Source organism: Dendrobates tinctorius, unplaced genomic scaffold (genome assembly GCF_039654945.1).
Source record: "Dendrobates tinctorius isolate UK_male_01 unplaced genomic scaffold, ASM3965494v1 ptg000001l, whole genome shotgun sequence".
NCBI lineage: Eukaryota > Metazoa > Chordata > Amphibia > Anura > Dendrobatidae > Dendrobates > Dendrobates tinctorius.
In genome coordinates, this window is record NW_027361669.1 from 7,330,189 (window position 1) to 7,345,750 (window position 15,562).

The window sequence follows — 15,562 nt, forward strand, 5'->3', positions numbered from 1 at the left end:
GCACAGGATCACCAGTACATGCTAGTAATGAGTAATTACAAAGAGCAAAAAGGAGCATGTACATCTCAGGGATCACCAGACACCAATTGTCAAAAAATGTTAAAGCTTTATTATTTCACCAAAAAACACACTGGGAAACATTAAAAACATTTTAAAACTGCAAAAATGCAATAAAGAAAATATACAAAACCCACAAAAGGGTTAGAAGACCCCTGCCGCGGACCCCACAAAAACAGACTGTTAGAAGGCAAGGCAAATGCATCTATAATATTGTGCACAACATTCACAAAATAGAGCCACAGCTAACATACTGTCAAAAAACACATGAGCAGGTGCTGCAGGAACTATGAGGCAAAGAAGGAAAGAACAGGGTGTACTCTGCTGAATAAAGGATATCGAATACAACCCCAGAATGCGGGGAAGCAGAGTGCCAAAAACAACCTGTGCCCAGAGAATGGAAGCCTACGTCAGATCAAAGTGACAAGTAGCGCTCATGCAGCAGAGAATCAAGGTAGTGAGGGAGGCAGGGGCCCAAGAAAGCCCGACGCGTCACGCCAGAGAACCTGGCTTCATCTTCTTTGCCTCATAGCCCTTTGCCTCTGGCCCTGAGTGCCTTAACTGTGAGCAAGTCATCATGAAATGTGAAGATTCCAAAAGGATTTTGGGTCGCAATGTGGTGTCCAGTGTCAAAAAGCTGGGTTTGCATCCTAGGTCATGGGTCTTCCAGTAGGACAATGATCCCAAACATACTTCAAGAAGCAGCAAGAAATGGATGGAAAGAAAGCAGAGTTCACAAGTGGTAAATCCAGTTGCAGTACTGTTAAATCTCCCATCACTACCTCTTGCATACAGATACTACAGAAAAACAGTGACTAGGCACATTATATCAGTTAATTTTGCCTGCTTTGATGAATTTCTGAGTACGGATCACCATAAAAAAACAGTATTCTGTCAATAAGTGTATGGAAAAAGCAGTCAAGTTATGGACTGTGGAAGAGATATGACACCAAAATGAAGACTCATTTATAGCAGATGTTACCTAGCACCTATCCCTACACTAAATGCAGCTAAAAGCGGTAATAGAATAGATGTTACTTTGATATTTTTTTTAGGTTGCACCAGCAAGGATTATAATTAGGGATGAGCGAGTAGTGTAGTATTAGGACTCACGGTACTCGTTACGAGTACAGAGTCCAATGTAAGTCTATGGGAAATGCGATTAATGGGCGGGGACTGTGCTGAGCTGGGCGGGGCCTGTGCAGGGACTCTGCCGGGCTGTGCGGGACTGTGCTGGCCTGTGCGGGGACTGTGCCGGGCTGTGCAGGATTGTGTTGGCCTGTGCGGGGACTGTGCCGGCCTGTGCGAAGACTATGCCATGCTGTGCGGGACTGTGCAGGGCTTTGCAGGTACTGTGTGGGTCTGTACTGGGCTGTGCGGGATTGTGCTGGGCTGTGTGGAACTGAGCTGGGCTGTTCAGGGGCTGTGCGGGGATTGTGCGGCACTGTGCTGTGCATGTACTGTGCTGGGCTTTGTGGGACTGTGCTGGGCTGTGCGGGGACTGTGCTGGGCTGTGCAGGGACTGTGCCGAATATTGCGAGGCGAGTAGTGAAATACTCACGAGGTTTCGAGTACCGCGAGTACCGCATTACTTGCCGAGTACCGAATCCCCACGAGTATGCTCGCTCATCCCTAATTTTAATTTATAAGGCAATCAAAATACTGAAATCTTCAGCATGCCCCTGTACCACATTGAACATCTGAACTGTAAGTAACTGCATCCCAGACACACTGAGGGGTGGAACCGTGACAGAACCCCCTTTTCTAGGGGGGGCCACCGGACCCCTAGGTTTCCTAGGAAATTTTAGACTTAAGTCCTTGACTAACTGATCTCCCTTCACATCTCGAGCTGGGACCCAGGACCTGTCCTCTGGTCTGTATCCCCTCCAGTAGATGAGGTATGGGAGAGACTTTCGGACGCTCTGAGAATGCACAACCCTCTGAACTTCATACTTAAAGCCACCGTCGACTGAAACCGGAGGAGGCAGTAATGAGGGAAACAATGCCAAAGGAGAAAAGTCCTTTAGTATGGATTTATGGAACATGTTAGGGATGCGAAGGGATGGAGGACACTTTCATCTAAATGCCACAGAATTGACCACCTCTAGGATCTGATAGGGACCAATGATCTTTGGATCCAACTTTGCCAAAAGCACTTAGTTTAATGTTCCTAGATGAAAATGTGGCGCCCTGGTCCTTGCCGCCCCAAAATGATCAAATATGTATTATTTTATATGTGTTTTGTAAATGATGGGAGTTACGCGTTCTCTGCTGGAGACACTGCACACACACAATTTTACCTCACTCCCTAAGGGTCCCGTTACACAAAGCGACGCTCCAGCGATCCCGACAACAATACGACTAGGTAAGGATCGCTGGTACGTTGCTACATGATCGCTAGTAAGTTGTCAAACAGGCAGATCTATTCAACGACGCAGCAACGATACGGCGATCTGTATAATGACCTTGGCGGTCATTAGGACCTTGTCATACAGCAGCTATTCTGACGATTCACACCTGCGTCCCTGAGTTCTGCATCGCCAACGAGGTCACTCGTCGGCGTCAAACACAGCGATGCATGCTGGCCAGCGGGACACCAACGATCAAAAAATGGCCCAGGACATTCGAACACGATCAGCAATATCCAGAGGGGGGGCCGGTCACCGCTATGTGTCACACATAGCAAGATCGCTGGCGAGGTCGCTGTTGTGTCACAAAACCTGTGACGTTTCAGCGATCTTGCTAACGATCTTGTTATTTGAGATGGGGCCTTTACTTTCCTGAAGCTTGGAGCTTTGGAGACGTAACCTAACTGGGAGTGGAGAAGTTTAGTGAGTTGTTGGTCTGTGAGGAAGACGGTGTGACATGATGGAGATAGCAATGGCCGGAGCGGAGCCTCCCCCTCCCTCACAGAAGAGGCGTGGGCGGAGGCCAACATGACGGGGGGTTGGAAGGAGAGGGTGGGGGGAGCGTTTTGGGAAATGGGGGCGTTGCACATATATAAGGGGGTGCAGTGGGCCTTCCTCCCTCTCTGTTCCCGCTCTTACCGGCAGCTTTGTCACCAGCATTCATGTCTGCCGTGGATCGGGCCTTGGAATGCCACCGGGAGGCGTCCTTGTCACAGCCGCCGGGCTGGTTAGCGGCGCAGCTGGCCTCCATCACGCTTGGGACCTCTGAGCAGGCAGCTCAGCCGGGGACGAGGGAGCGACGGACCAGAAGGGTGAGGCCTCCCGAGCGGCTCTCCCCTGAATCGGCTCCCCGGGCCTCGCAACGGCGCAGGAGCCCCTCCCGGGACCCTCCAAGCCGGGCGCCGCGCACTCCCCATAATAGCGGGCCCCGGCTTGGGAGGAATCCGCAAGCCCGGCGAGGCCCTGCGGAGGTGTCCAGCCCGACGTCTCGCTCTCTTCAGGGGGCGGGGCTGACACGCGCCGGGCGGCGCAGCTCCACACAGGCATCGGGGGGCTGTGCTGATGGCGCTCTAGCTGCACAGCCTGCTTCCTGCTCCGGTTCGCGGTCAGGCAGATCCAGGACTGCTGCCAGGCGGCAGGGCCCAGCACTTCACCCCTCAACGGGAGGGGGACTTCGGGTGGGTCGGGGGCCTGCGGCGGGGGGTGCCCACACCGTGGTCTGCCTCTCACGCCGGGCGGTGTGACTGGAGGTCCTGCAGCAGGGATCCAGCAGCCTGCAGAGCGGCAGGGCCTGTGGCTTCCACCCCCACAGACGGCGGCAGTGGGCGCGCTTCGGAGGCTCGTACTTCATCACCGGGGGCCATTTCAGCGGGGTCAGATGGTGGGGGATCCAGGACCCACAACGCGGCGACCCAGGCAGCGTGGTCGCCAGGAGATCGGCTAGCGGGATCCACCCTGGGTTTCGGGTCCTGCACCCCGGATCCTCAGGGGGAGAGTCATCAGCGTCAGCGTCAGTCCAGCGGTGCCAGCTTCGCTGCAAGAACAGGTGGACCTTCATCTGTGGATCCTGGTCGTTCGGCGGGAGGGCCCACAGCCCCCTCGCAGCCCGGTGAGTATGCCTCTGTGTCTACTGTTTTGTCTTCCTCTTCGGCGGGTGTGGGCTCCCTGGCGGATGGTACTGGGGTGGGTGGGGGCGTAGTTGACATGTTATGGGACGTGCGGAATTTGTTGTCACGCTTAGAACGGGGTTTTCTTGCGTCATCTCCATTGGCGGCTTGGGTGGGGTCACAGGCCGGGGGGCAGGTGTGGCCGAGTGGGTCGGAGTCGACCAGGCGTGTACGAGATCCGGTGTCGGTGTCTGTGCAAATGGAGAAGGAGCAGGAGTGTCGGGTGCACTTGGATGACAGGGCTCATGGGGAGGTATACGTTTGTTTTGAAGGCCCTCTGGGGGCTCATTTAAAGAAGGAGGTAAAGGAGCGTATTTGGAAGGACAAACACGTGGAAATTTTTTCATTATTACCTCTCGAGAAATTTAATTTGGACAAGAGTAAGAAAGAGGACAGCAAAAAGGAGGAGGAGGAGAAGCGTAGGTGGCGACTCATTCCTCAGACGTTCGTGAATTGGCAGCAGGCGTTTGCTATTTTTGCAAGCGTCGTCGGAGAAAAGGCCCCAGACAATTGCTCGGCATTGTTTTGTTACCTGGATGCGATTGGGGAGGCTTACAGAGTTTATGGGGGTCAGGCCTGGCTTCGATATGACGAGCAATTCCGGCAGAGGAAGGCCGTTCGGCCAGTCATTCGTTGGGATCAGAAGGATATTGGGTTGTGGATGCGGGTCATAGCGCAAAACAAGTTTGGGAGCTCCTTTCATGGGGGGGGCAGGCAGCACCAGCCAGAGTAGCGGAAACACCAGTGCCACGAGTGGAAGCGGGCAGGGGCAGTCCGGAAATCACAAGGTGGGGGTTTTCTGGCAGTTCAACGACGAGCAGTGCAAGTTTGGGGCGAACTGCAAATTCAAACATCTCTGCTCCACCTGCAACGGGGCCTCACACGGAGCATCTAAGTGTTTTAAGAAAGGGAAGCCGGGAGCTGGGGGCAGTAATTCCAAAGGGGGAGACTCCGGTGAATCTGGAAAAGATGGTCCCTTATCTAAATAGATACACAGACAGAGAAAGTGGCATTGTTACATGCAGGCTTTAAGGAGGAGTTCGTTATTCCTCAGCCCCCTTTCGTTATTCCGCTAGTTCTAAAAAATTTGCGTTCTGTGCTGGTTCATGCTTCAGTTGTTTCGGAAAAAATTGAAAAAGAGGTTTCTTTGGGCCGCATGGCGGGCCCTTTCGAGGCTCCCCCGTTTCCGGATTTGGTGGTTTCTCCTTTGGGCGTGGTTCCGAAGAAGGAACCAAATAAATTCCGGCTTATTCAGCACTTGTCGTTTCCTCGAGGAAGGTAGGTCAACGATGGGATTGATCCGGAGATTTGTTCAGTGGTCTACTCGTCGTTTTATGAAGCTGCTCGGTGGGTGCGGAGCTGTGGTCGGGGGGCACTCCTGGCTAAGTCCGACATTGAAGCTGCGTTTCGCTTATTACCGGTTCATCCAGACAGCATGAGGCTGCTGGGTTGTTTTTGGGACGGCAAGTTTTTCGTGGACAGGTGCTTACCAATGGGTTGCTCATTGTCCTGTGCGTATTTTGAGGCATTTAGCTCTTTCCTGGAGTGGGTCGTTCGGGAGGTTTCCGGTTGGGATTCAGTTATCAATTACTTGGATGATTTTTTGTGCGTCGGTCCCGCAGATTCGTTGCGTTATCAGAGAATTCTCCAGGCTATTGAATGGGTTGCTGAGCGATTTGGCGTGCCATTGGCGCCCGGTAAAACGGAGGGCCCCAGTACGTGTCTGCGTTTTCTAGGGAATGTAATTGATACGGTTGCATGGGAGTTCAGGCTACCTGAGGATAAGTTGGTGGATTTGCGGGCGGAAGTGGTTCGGGCGCGTCGTTTGAAGAAGATATCGTTGCGTGACCTCCAGTCAGTGTTGGGGAAGTTGAATTTTGCATGTCGGGTGATGCCGATGGGGCGAGTTTTTTCACGTAGGCTGGCCAGCGCTACTGCAGGGATCCAGGCCCCCCATCATTTCATCAGGTTGTCGTCGGATCTCAGGGCGGATTTGGCGGTTTGGGAGTCTTTTTTGGACGGCTACAATGGCCGCTCTTTGGTGATGTCGGACGTCGTTGGCAACGATGTCTTGGAATTGTTCACGGATGCTGCTGGCGGTATAGGCTTTGGTGCTTATTTCAGAGGACAGTGGTGTGCGTCTCGTTGGCCTGATGAGTGGATCGGTTTGGTGCGTAACATTACGTTGTTGGAGATTTTTCCGATCCTCGTGGCTGTCCATTTGTGGGGGTCTGAGTTTCGGGACCGGTGCGTTCATTTCAATTGTGACAACATGGGCGTTGTGGGCACGATTAACGGGCTTACCGCGTCGTCCCTTCCAGTCGTTCGAGTGTTGCAACAGTTGGTTTTGCTATGCTTGTCCTTGAATGCACATGTGACTGCGTCTCATGTTCCCGGAGTCAAGAACGACATAGCTGACTCTCTCTCTCGTTCGCAGTGGGATCGTTTCCGCTCGTTGGCGCCAGAAGCGGAGGTCGAGGGTTTAGCTTGTCCGGAGGAACTGTGGAACCTAGCCTACGGGCCGCAGAGTTGCTGATTGAAGCTTCCTTGGCGCCTAAGACTTGGGAGTCTTACCGGGCAGTGTGGCGGATGTGGGAGGAAGTTGTTACAGCTGGCCTTGTCGATGGTTTCAGGCAGGATCAGGAAGGGATGTTGTTGGCCTGGTTGGGGCGCGGCTCCGTTGAGGGTTGGTCTTGAGCAAAAGTTTCTCGTATTTTGCCCGGCTTGTCCTTTGGTTTTCGCTTGCGCGGCAGCCGGGATTTGACAAAGTCTTTTCTAGTCAAACAAGCGGCGAAGGGTTTTCGTCGGCGCCGAAGCAAGGGGGATTTAAGGAGGCCGGTATCCTTTAATTTATTGGAGCAATTGGGCCTTACACTGGAGTCTGTGTGTTCTACGCGTTACGAGGTTTTGTTGTTTCGTTTGGCTTTCTCGTTCGCATTTTTTGGGGCTTTACGGGTTGGGGAACTTGTTTCTTCCAATAAAAGATTGGCTGGGGGGTTATTGGCCAGAGATGTTGTATTGACTGTGGGCGGGGTTGAATTTTGGTTGCGACGTTCCAAGACGGATCAGTCGGGAAGAGATCGCCGGGTGGTGTTGGGCAAGGTGCCTGGTTCTGCAATGTGCCCTGCTCAGTGCTTGAGGAATTTTTGGGACTTGCATCCCAGCTTGACTGGGTCACTGTTGTGTCATTTTGACGGCGGTAGTTTGTCCAGATATCAGTTTGGTGCCGTTTTTAAGAAGTCCGTTCGGTTGCTGGGCCTGGATGACTCTCGCTTTGCTCCTCATTCTTTCAGGATAGGGGCGGCGATGGAAGCGGCAGTGGGGGGTTTGGATCCGGCTTCTATACGGAACATTGGTGGTTGGAAGTCTAACCGATATCGGAGTTATGTTAGGCCTTAGTCGTTTATTTGTGATGTTAGCACTCATCCTTTTGTTGCAGGTATCGACCCTTTGCTGGTTTGGATTTTTGGGCACTCCATCGTTTATTGGGGAGCCTTGAGAGCCGATGTCCGACATGAAGGCAGACAACTGGGCTTCCCCAGGAACACAGCGGTGGTGCGGTGGCTCGGCTTTCGGGGTATGGAATGGCGGAGGGTTTTACAGGAAATTCATGTGTGTGCCCATTTGGATCGCGCACCGGACATTCTTGTTCTTCACGTGGGGGGCAATGATTTGGCGGTCAGGCCTTTTCGAGAACTTATAAAGGACATCAAGCAGGATTGTTTGCGGTTATGGTTGTTGTATCGGGGGGGTCACCATTGTGTGGTCCGAAATTGTTCCACGCAGGCGGTGGCGTTCCATGCGGTCCCTGGTGAAGGTCGACAAGGCCAGGATTAAAGTTAACAGGGCGGTGTCTTCCTTTGTGGTAAGGAACGGGGCGTGGCTGTGCATCATTTAAGGGCGAAGGCGATTTTTGGTTGGCGGATGGGGTCCATTTGAACGGGGTTGGCTCCGATATTTGGACTCTCGGTCTTCAGGAAGGCATTGAGCGGGCCATTGCATGGCATGTTCGGGGGGTCTCGGGCACTTGAGGTGTTCAAGGTTTGGAAGGGGGGGGAGTCCTTGGAGTCGGTTGGAAATTGGTTTTGGAGATTCACTGTATAGGGTCTCCTCCGTTTATAAGTTGGTGGTGGTGATCTGGTGAAAGGTGGATGGGGAGTTTCCGTAAAGAGTGCAGATCCCCTAGTTGCATAGTGGACAGATGTGTCGGTGGTTGGTGCTCCCGAGCCTGTGGGGTAACGGCTGGGAGTAATATGTTGGGTTCTGTCCACAGCATTTTGGGGTCAATTCACCTAGATCTTGTGGCTTCAAGGACTCCTCCGGGTTCAAGTTACTGTATTTATGTTATTTATAATGTTTTTATTATTATTGTTGTTTTGTTGTTTTAATAAAAGGCTGCTGTGGCCATATAAATTCCAAAAAGAAACCTTTGGTCTTTGGTTTTATGATGCGGCGTATGGGGGTTAATACGAGTTGGGGGGGTGCGGGTATTTGGGATGGTCCCGTCTCCCCTGCTCGGAGCAACTTGACAATACCAACATCAAGCAATGGCCGGAGCTGAGCCTCCCCCTCCCTCACAGAAGAGGCGTGGGCGGAGGCCAACATGACGGGGGGTTGGAAGGAGAGGGTGGGGGGAGCGTTTTGGGAAATGGGGGCGTTGCACATATATAAGGGGGTGCAGTGGGCCTTCCTCCCTCTCTGTTCCCGCTCTTACCGGCAGCTTTTCCCTCCCTCCCTCCCTTTAGCTGGTGGATAGTAGCGTTGGTGTCTACTTGGGTCATGGCGGTTTGGAAGGGGGGGGAGTCCTTGGAGTTGGTTGGAAATTGGTTTTGGAGATTCACTGTATAGGGTCTCCTCCGTTTATAAGTTGGTGGTGGTGATCTGGTGAAAGGTGGATAGGGAGTTTCCGTAAAGAGTGCGGATCCCCTAGTTGCATAGTCGACAGATGTGTCGGTGGTTGGTGCTCCCGAGCCTGTGGGGTAACGGCTGGGAGTAATATGTTGGGTTCTGTCCACAGCATTTTGGGGTCAATTCACCTAGATCTTGTGGCTTCAAGGACTCCTCCTCCGGGTTCAAGTTACTGTATTTATGTTATTTATAATGTTTTTATTATTATTGTTGTTTTGTTGTTTTAATAAAAGGCTGCTGTGGCCATATAAATTCCAAAAAGAAACCTTTGGTCTTTGGTTTTATGATGCGGCGTATGGGGGTTAATATGAGTTGGGGGGTGCGGGTATTTGGGATGGTCCCGTCTCCCCTGCTCGGAGCAACTTGACAATACCAACGTCATGTTCAGGGAGCAGTGACATGTGCTCTCCGCAGGAACAATGCTGAGGAGAATCAGGGCTTCAGCCCCTAGGCCATCTATGCTTCTAGAGTCAGATGGTAAGCTGAGAGACTGTGTGGGTTTATACAACCAACAGTGGAGTGTCTTCTCCCAGAAGAACTACAGCAACAGAGAATCAGTGAGAGATTGTGCAAGAAGAAACTTGTACTTCACACAGGATTCAAGCTGCGAGTTGCCAAGGGGAGAAAACACAGTGAGTAAGTGGCTGTACTGGAAGTTTCCAACTCCAGGAAACCTTTGTCCCTGAAGGGATTAGAACAGTAGGACGTTTACACTGAGTCATAGCAGAGAGAAGTATAACTCCCATCGTGCAGAGCAGACTGTAAACCTGGTGAGAGTTGAATTTTATCCTCTGAACTGCATCTGAACTTCAGTAAATGATAAAGTGACTTTCCTTGTCTCCTGCCTTGTTACTCCGTGCCATCTATTTCCATCACTATCTCTGGGGGTCAGCCCTAGTTGGAGGGGGTAAACATCTGCACTGCCATCACCATCTACCCCCCCAAGGATCATCTGCAGTGCCGGCTATCTTACAGTCGAACACTCCAACTGGCGTCACATACTTTTTTCAAATTTCTTTTATTTTTCTTTTATTTTTTAATCCCCATTTCACTGTCTCCGGAACACAGGCACTGGGCATGGCTGCCACCCCTGTGACCGCCTGAATCCAATGCTGTCCGGTGACCTGAGTACCCCGCTCTGAGTGATACAAAACTTGGCGTCACAAACAGGATCCTGTGCGCCTAAAAAATCCCTAACGTCCTAAAAGAACTGGCATTTCAAGTACTAATCACCATCTGTGTGAGTAGTGGTGGGAATCGCTGTAGGTGGAGCATTACTGGTACACCTCGCTCGAAACTCCAGCCATCCAGGATCCTACAGGAGCAACGACCTGCAGCAGCTGAAGCGGTGAGTCGTACCCCTGCAAGGGTTAACTCGTGGGGAAGATGTCTAATCCTGGCGACGATCACGGTGCAGCAGCTGCGGCTCCCATATTGCCACTCACCATGCCTTCATCATTGAAGATGAAACGTGGCTGGGCCTTTCAACATGACAATGATCCAAAGCACACCGCCAGGACAACGAAGGAGTGGCTTCATAAGAAGCATTTCAAGGTCCTGGAGTGGCCTAGCCAGTCTCCAGATCTCAACCCTATAGAAAACCTTTGGAGGGAGTTGAAAGTCCATGTTGCCAAGCGAAAAGCCAAAAACATCACTGCTCTAGAGGAGATCTGCATGGAGGAATGGGCCAACATACCAACAACAGTGTGTGGCAACCTTGTGAAGACTTACAGAAAACGTTTGACCTCTGTCATTGCCAACAAAGGATATATCACAAAGTATTGAGATGAAATTTTGTTTCTGACCAAATACTTATTTTCCAACATAATATGCAAATAAAATGAAAAAAAAAACAGACAATGTGATTTTCTGGATTTTTTTTTCTCAGTTTGTCTCCCATAGTTGAGGTCTACCTATGATGTAAATTACAGACGCCTCTCATCTTTTTAAGTGGTGGAACTTGCACTATTGCTGACTGACTAAATACTTTTTTGCCCCACTGTACCATGCCTGGGTTATCCAGTCAAATCCTGAATTCCCCAGTCCAAGATGAATCTGACATGGAGGGCACTTATGCACAGCCACTGATAGATGATTCTGCTGGTAAATTGACCCACATCACTACATTGCCCTTGCAGTTTACTGAGCCAGAATCTGCCCCTGATGAAACTCAGGTGCCGCTTCCTACATACTATACCACCTTACACAGTGACACAGAGGAAGGTACAGAGGAAGGTGCAGATGACATTGAAGAGGAGGTGATGGATGACCCAGTTCTTGACCTGGATTGGCATCCATTGGGGGAAGAGGATGGTGCTGGCAATAGTTCAGATAAGCAGAAGGATACGCAGCAGGCATTGACATTGCAGCAGCGGTTTTCTGACAGGCCCGGAGATGTCCAAAAACGTGGACCAAAAAAAAAAGAGTTGCAGGACAGTTTGGCCAGACGGTCAACTTAGCACAGCGTGCAAGCCCAGAAAATGTATACCATAGTAGGAAGAGTGCAGTGTGGCACTTCTTTGTTCAAAATCCTAATGATGAGGCAAAGGTTACCTGTAAGAAGTGCGGAAGGACCTTTAGCTGAGGTAAAAAACTCAGAAATTTGAATACCAGTTGCATGCTTAGACATTTAACCAACATGCACTTGCAAGCATGGACGGACTACAAAACCTCAGGTAGCACATGTGCACCTTCTCCGACTGAAGGTAGCCAGCAACGCTCCATTGCTTCCCCCACTGTAAGACCACCACCACCATTAAGCACACCACCAGCACTAAATGTTGAGGTGTCGTTGCCACGCCAAAGCACTCAGGGAATCACAATGGTTTTGCAGCACAACACAGAATATAGGCCATCACCACCAATACCATCACCAACCCCCTCTCACTCCATCTGGTCCACCGCTGGTTCCCCCATATGCAGCACTCCAGTCCAGCTCACCCTACCAGACACTCTGAGTAGGACAAGAAAGTACTCATCCTCTCATCCGCGTACACTGTGTTTGAACCCCTACATTGACAAACTGAACTCATTAGAGATGATGCCCTACCGTTTGGTTAAAAGTGAAGCTTTCCGCAAGCTCATGGCCTACGCAGTCCCACGCTGTGACCTACCCAGTCGGCACTTCTTTTCTCGATCAGCCATCCCAGCCCTCCACCTGCATATGAAAGACCGTATTGTCCATGCACTCAAGCAACCAGTGAGTGGAAAGGTGCACCTCACAACAGATGCATGGTCCAGTAGGCATGGCTAGGGCCGTTACGTGTCCATCACTGTGCACTGGGTTAGTGTGGTGGATGCAGGCTCCACAGGGAACAGCGGCGGTGGAACAGTGCTGCCTAGCCCACAGTATAGGAAACAGTTGGCTGTAGGCGTTCGACCCTCCTCCTCCTCCGTAAGCGAAAGCTCGTCCACAGAGTGCAGTCGCACGAGCACTCCATCCACAGATGCCAGTGTTGCACATGAGCTGTCCCCCTATCGAACAGCTAGTGGTAAGCGTCAGCAGGCTGTGTTGAAGATGATGTCTTTGGGCGACAACAGACACACAGCGGAGGTACTGGCAGACTACTTGCAGCGACAAACTGAGTCATGGCTGGGCAGTCTACATCTTGAGCCAGGCAAGGTAGTCAGTGATAACGGCCGTAATTTTGTGGCAGCCCCATATCCCTTGCAAAACTCACACACATACCTTGCCTGGCTCACACTTTGAACCTGGTGGTGCAGTGCTTCCTAAAGAATTATCCTGAGTTAACAGCCCTGCTCCATAAGGTGTGGAGACTGTGTTCGCACATCCGACGCTCGCCCGTACACTCCAGTCGTATGCAGAAGCTGCAGCGATTGCTCCACCTCCCCAAGCACCGCCTAATCATAGACATTGCAACAAGGTGGAACTCCACCCTGCACATGGTTGAGAGACTGTGCGAACAGAGGCAGGCTGTAATGCATTTGTGGGAGGATACATAGGCAGGCAGTTTGAGGGAAGACATGGAATTGTCGGGTGTGCAGTGGTCAAAGCTGAAAGACCTCTGTAAAGTCCTTCAGTGATTTGAGGAATGCACACGGCTGGTAAGCGCAGACGACGCCATCATAAGCATTAGCATCCCACTTATGCATCTGCTCATGCAAAGCTTGACGCACATTAAGGATCAGGTGTCTGCAGCAGAGGAGGAACAGGAGGAGGAGGAGGAGGGAAGTCTTGATGACAGTCAGCCATTGTCTGTTCAGGGAACTATCCTGGACAAGGTGGAGGAAGAAGAGGAAGAAGAGGAGGAAGATGAGGGGGATGATTATTTTGGGGAGGAGGATGCTTCTCAGTGGGCAAGAGAAAATGTTGGCGTTCCAAGGTCAGGTACAGGGTTTGTGCGTGACTGTAGGGATGTGGATTTGCCAGAAAGTGCTCCTCCACCCAGCAGTGGCAGTGCATTTTTGACACCTGGAACATTGGCCCACATGTGTGATTATGCCTTGCGGATCCCAAAAAGGGACCCTCGCATTGCCAAAATGATGAAGGATGACGACTACTGGTTGGCCAGCATCCTCAATCCATGCTACAAAGGCAAATTACACAACATCATGCCACAGGAGAACCTAGAGATAATATTGGCTAACAAACAAGCAACTCTGGTAAACCATTTCTTTCTAGGCTTTCCCAGCACACAGCCGCGATGCTGGTTCTCCCACGAGCCGTAGTGGGCACAATGGAAGAGGTGTTCATGGTGCACACAGCCGAAGTGGCGTTGGAGACCAGGGTTTCATGACCATGTTGTGGACTGATTTTTCAAGTACCGCTCACACGACTGGTAATGCTGCATCGATTGCAAATGACAGGAGACAGCAGTTGTCAACTATGGTTACAAACTACTTCTCCTCCCATATCAATGTTCGCTCTCACAGGTCATTCCCCTTTGAGTATTGTGCCTATAAACTGGACACCGGGCCTTAATTGGCACAATATACAGGAGCTTGCTTGCCCTGCTGCTCGTGTGTTATCTGAAAGAGTCTTCAGTGCTGCTGGATCAATCCTGACAGAAAAAGGACCAGTCTGTCTACCCAAAATGTGTTAGGAGTGGCAGAAGGCACTAAATAAAAATATAAATAAAGTGCCATCGCCACTCGGGGTCCACCGTGTGGAGGATGGAAAACCGCAGCTAAGTGACGACAGCACAATCTGGCGGTAGTGTGCACGGGGTTAAACTACACCCAAAGTGCATAGCACAGACTCTGTTGAACTCACAGAGTCGTATAGACAAATAATAAATATAAGTATGCTGAACCTGTTAGGTGCACATGAATTCAGCAGCACACAGACGGTAACTGGTCACCGGAGTAGTTAAAATATGACAGCACTACACCTGCAGAGACCTACCCTGGAGACAAGTGTGCAAAGCGTTGCAACCGCAAACGCGCTAATAAGCTGCTACTGCAGCGCGGCGTGGATAGTACTGCCTAGTGACACCGCAGGTAACGCAGGCGCGATGTCAGACGCTAGGCTGCTGTGGTAGATGGAGCAAATGCGCACTGGCGCTAGCGCTGCTACTGGCAGAACTCAAACATTCACACAGACATATTATCAGAGGAATGGGGGTTTCAAATGAGTCATTCACTAGTGCAAGCATCCATCAACAAACATACAGCAGCAAGTATGAATATACTAGCGCATGGCGGAACAGCCTTGCACGCTTTTTATACCGAACGGGACCTTCCGGAAATCTCCAAGGCTCCAGGAAGAGCCAATGGGATTTGACACAGGACCTGAGCACCTGACTCCCGAACTCCAATGGGAGTTTGTCCCATGAGCATGCTCAGATGAGGGAACAAAGGACTTAGCCTCTGGAGAGAGTTGCAGCAGGGCAATCTCCTCTGCAATCTCCTCTGCAGCAGGAAAAGTGCAGGAGACTGCAGAATGTGAGGATCTAGATTTCAGCAAAGGAGAGGCAGAAATCTGCCTCCTAACATTACCCCCCAGGGCCCCTCCTCCCTGAGCCCTCCGGACCATCAACCTGTGCCCTTCGTCCGAAGGCGAGCTTGGTGTCCTGGTAGGTGAGACGGTAAACCGGGACACGTGGACAGCATCAGTGGAGGCAAGGTCACCAGGTTTCAGAAGAGACACCTGGGAAATGGCGGGAGCGGCCGATGCAACAGCGCGTCTCCGTGAGTCGGCGACTGTCGCCACCCTCTGCCTAGGAAGACTATCCTGAGCACATGAGGTGTATGCCTGAATAAATCTTTTGATGTCCCGAGCCCTGTGGGGCCACCAATACGCACCGGCCAATAACTTCGTGGTTTGCATATAGCCCCGATGGTTGTGCGCATTGGACGCGTGTGCCCAGGCGAGAACCTGAGTCCTAAGATGAGGAGGGACAAAGGTCTTGACGACCGGTTCAGATTCCGAGCATTGCGGGGAGCTGGCTTCCTGAGAAGCCGCACACACATGGTAACAACCGCAAATGGGCTCTTGGGTCGGACCTGTATCAAAACCGGTGCGAGACACCTCCATGGGCTCCGGGGGTAGAATCTCTGGCT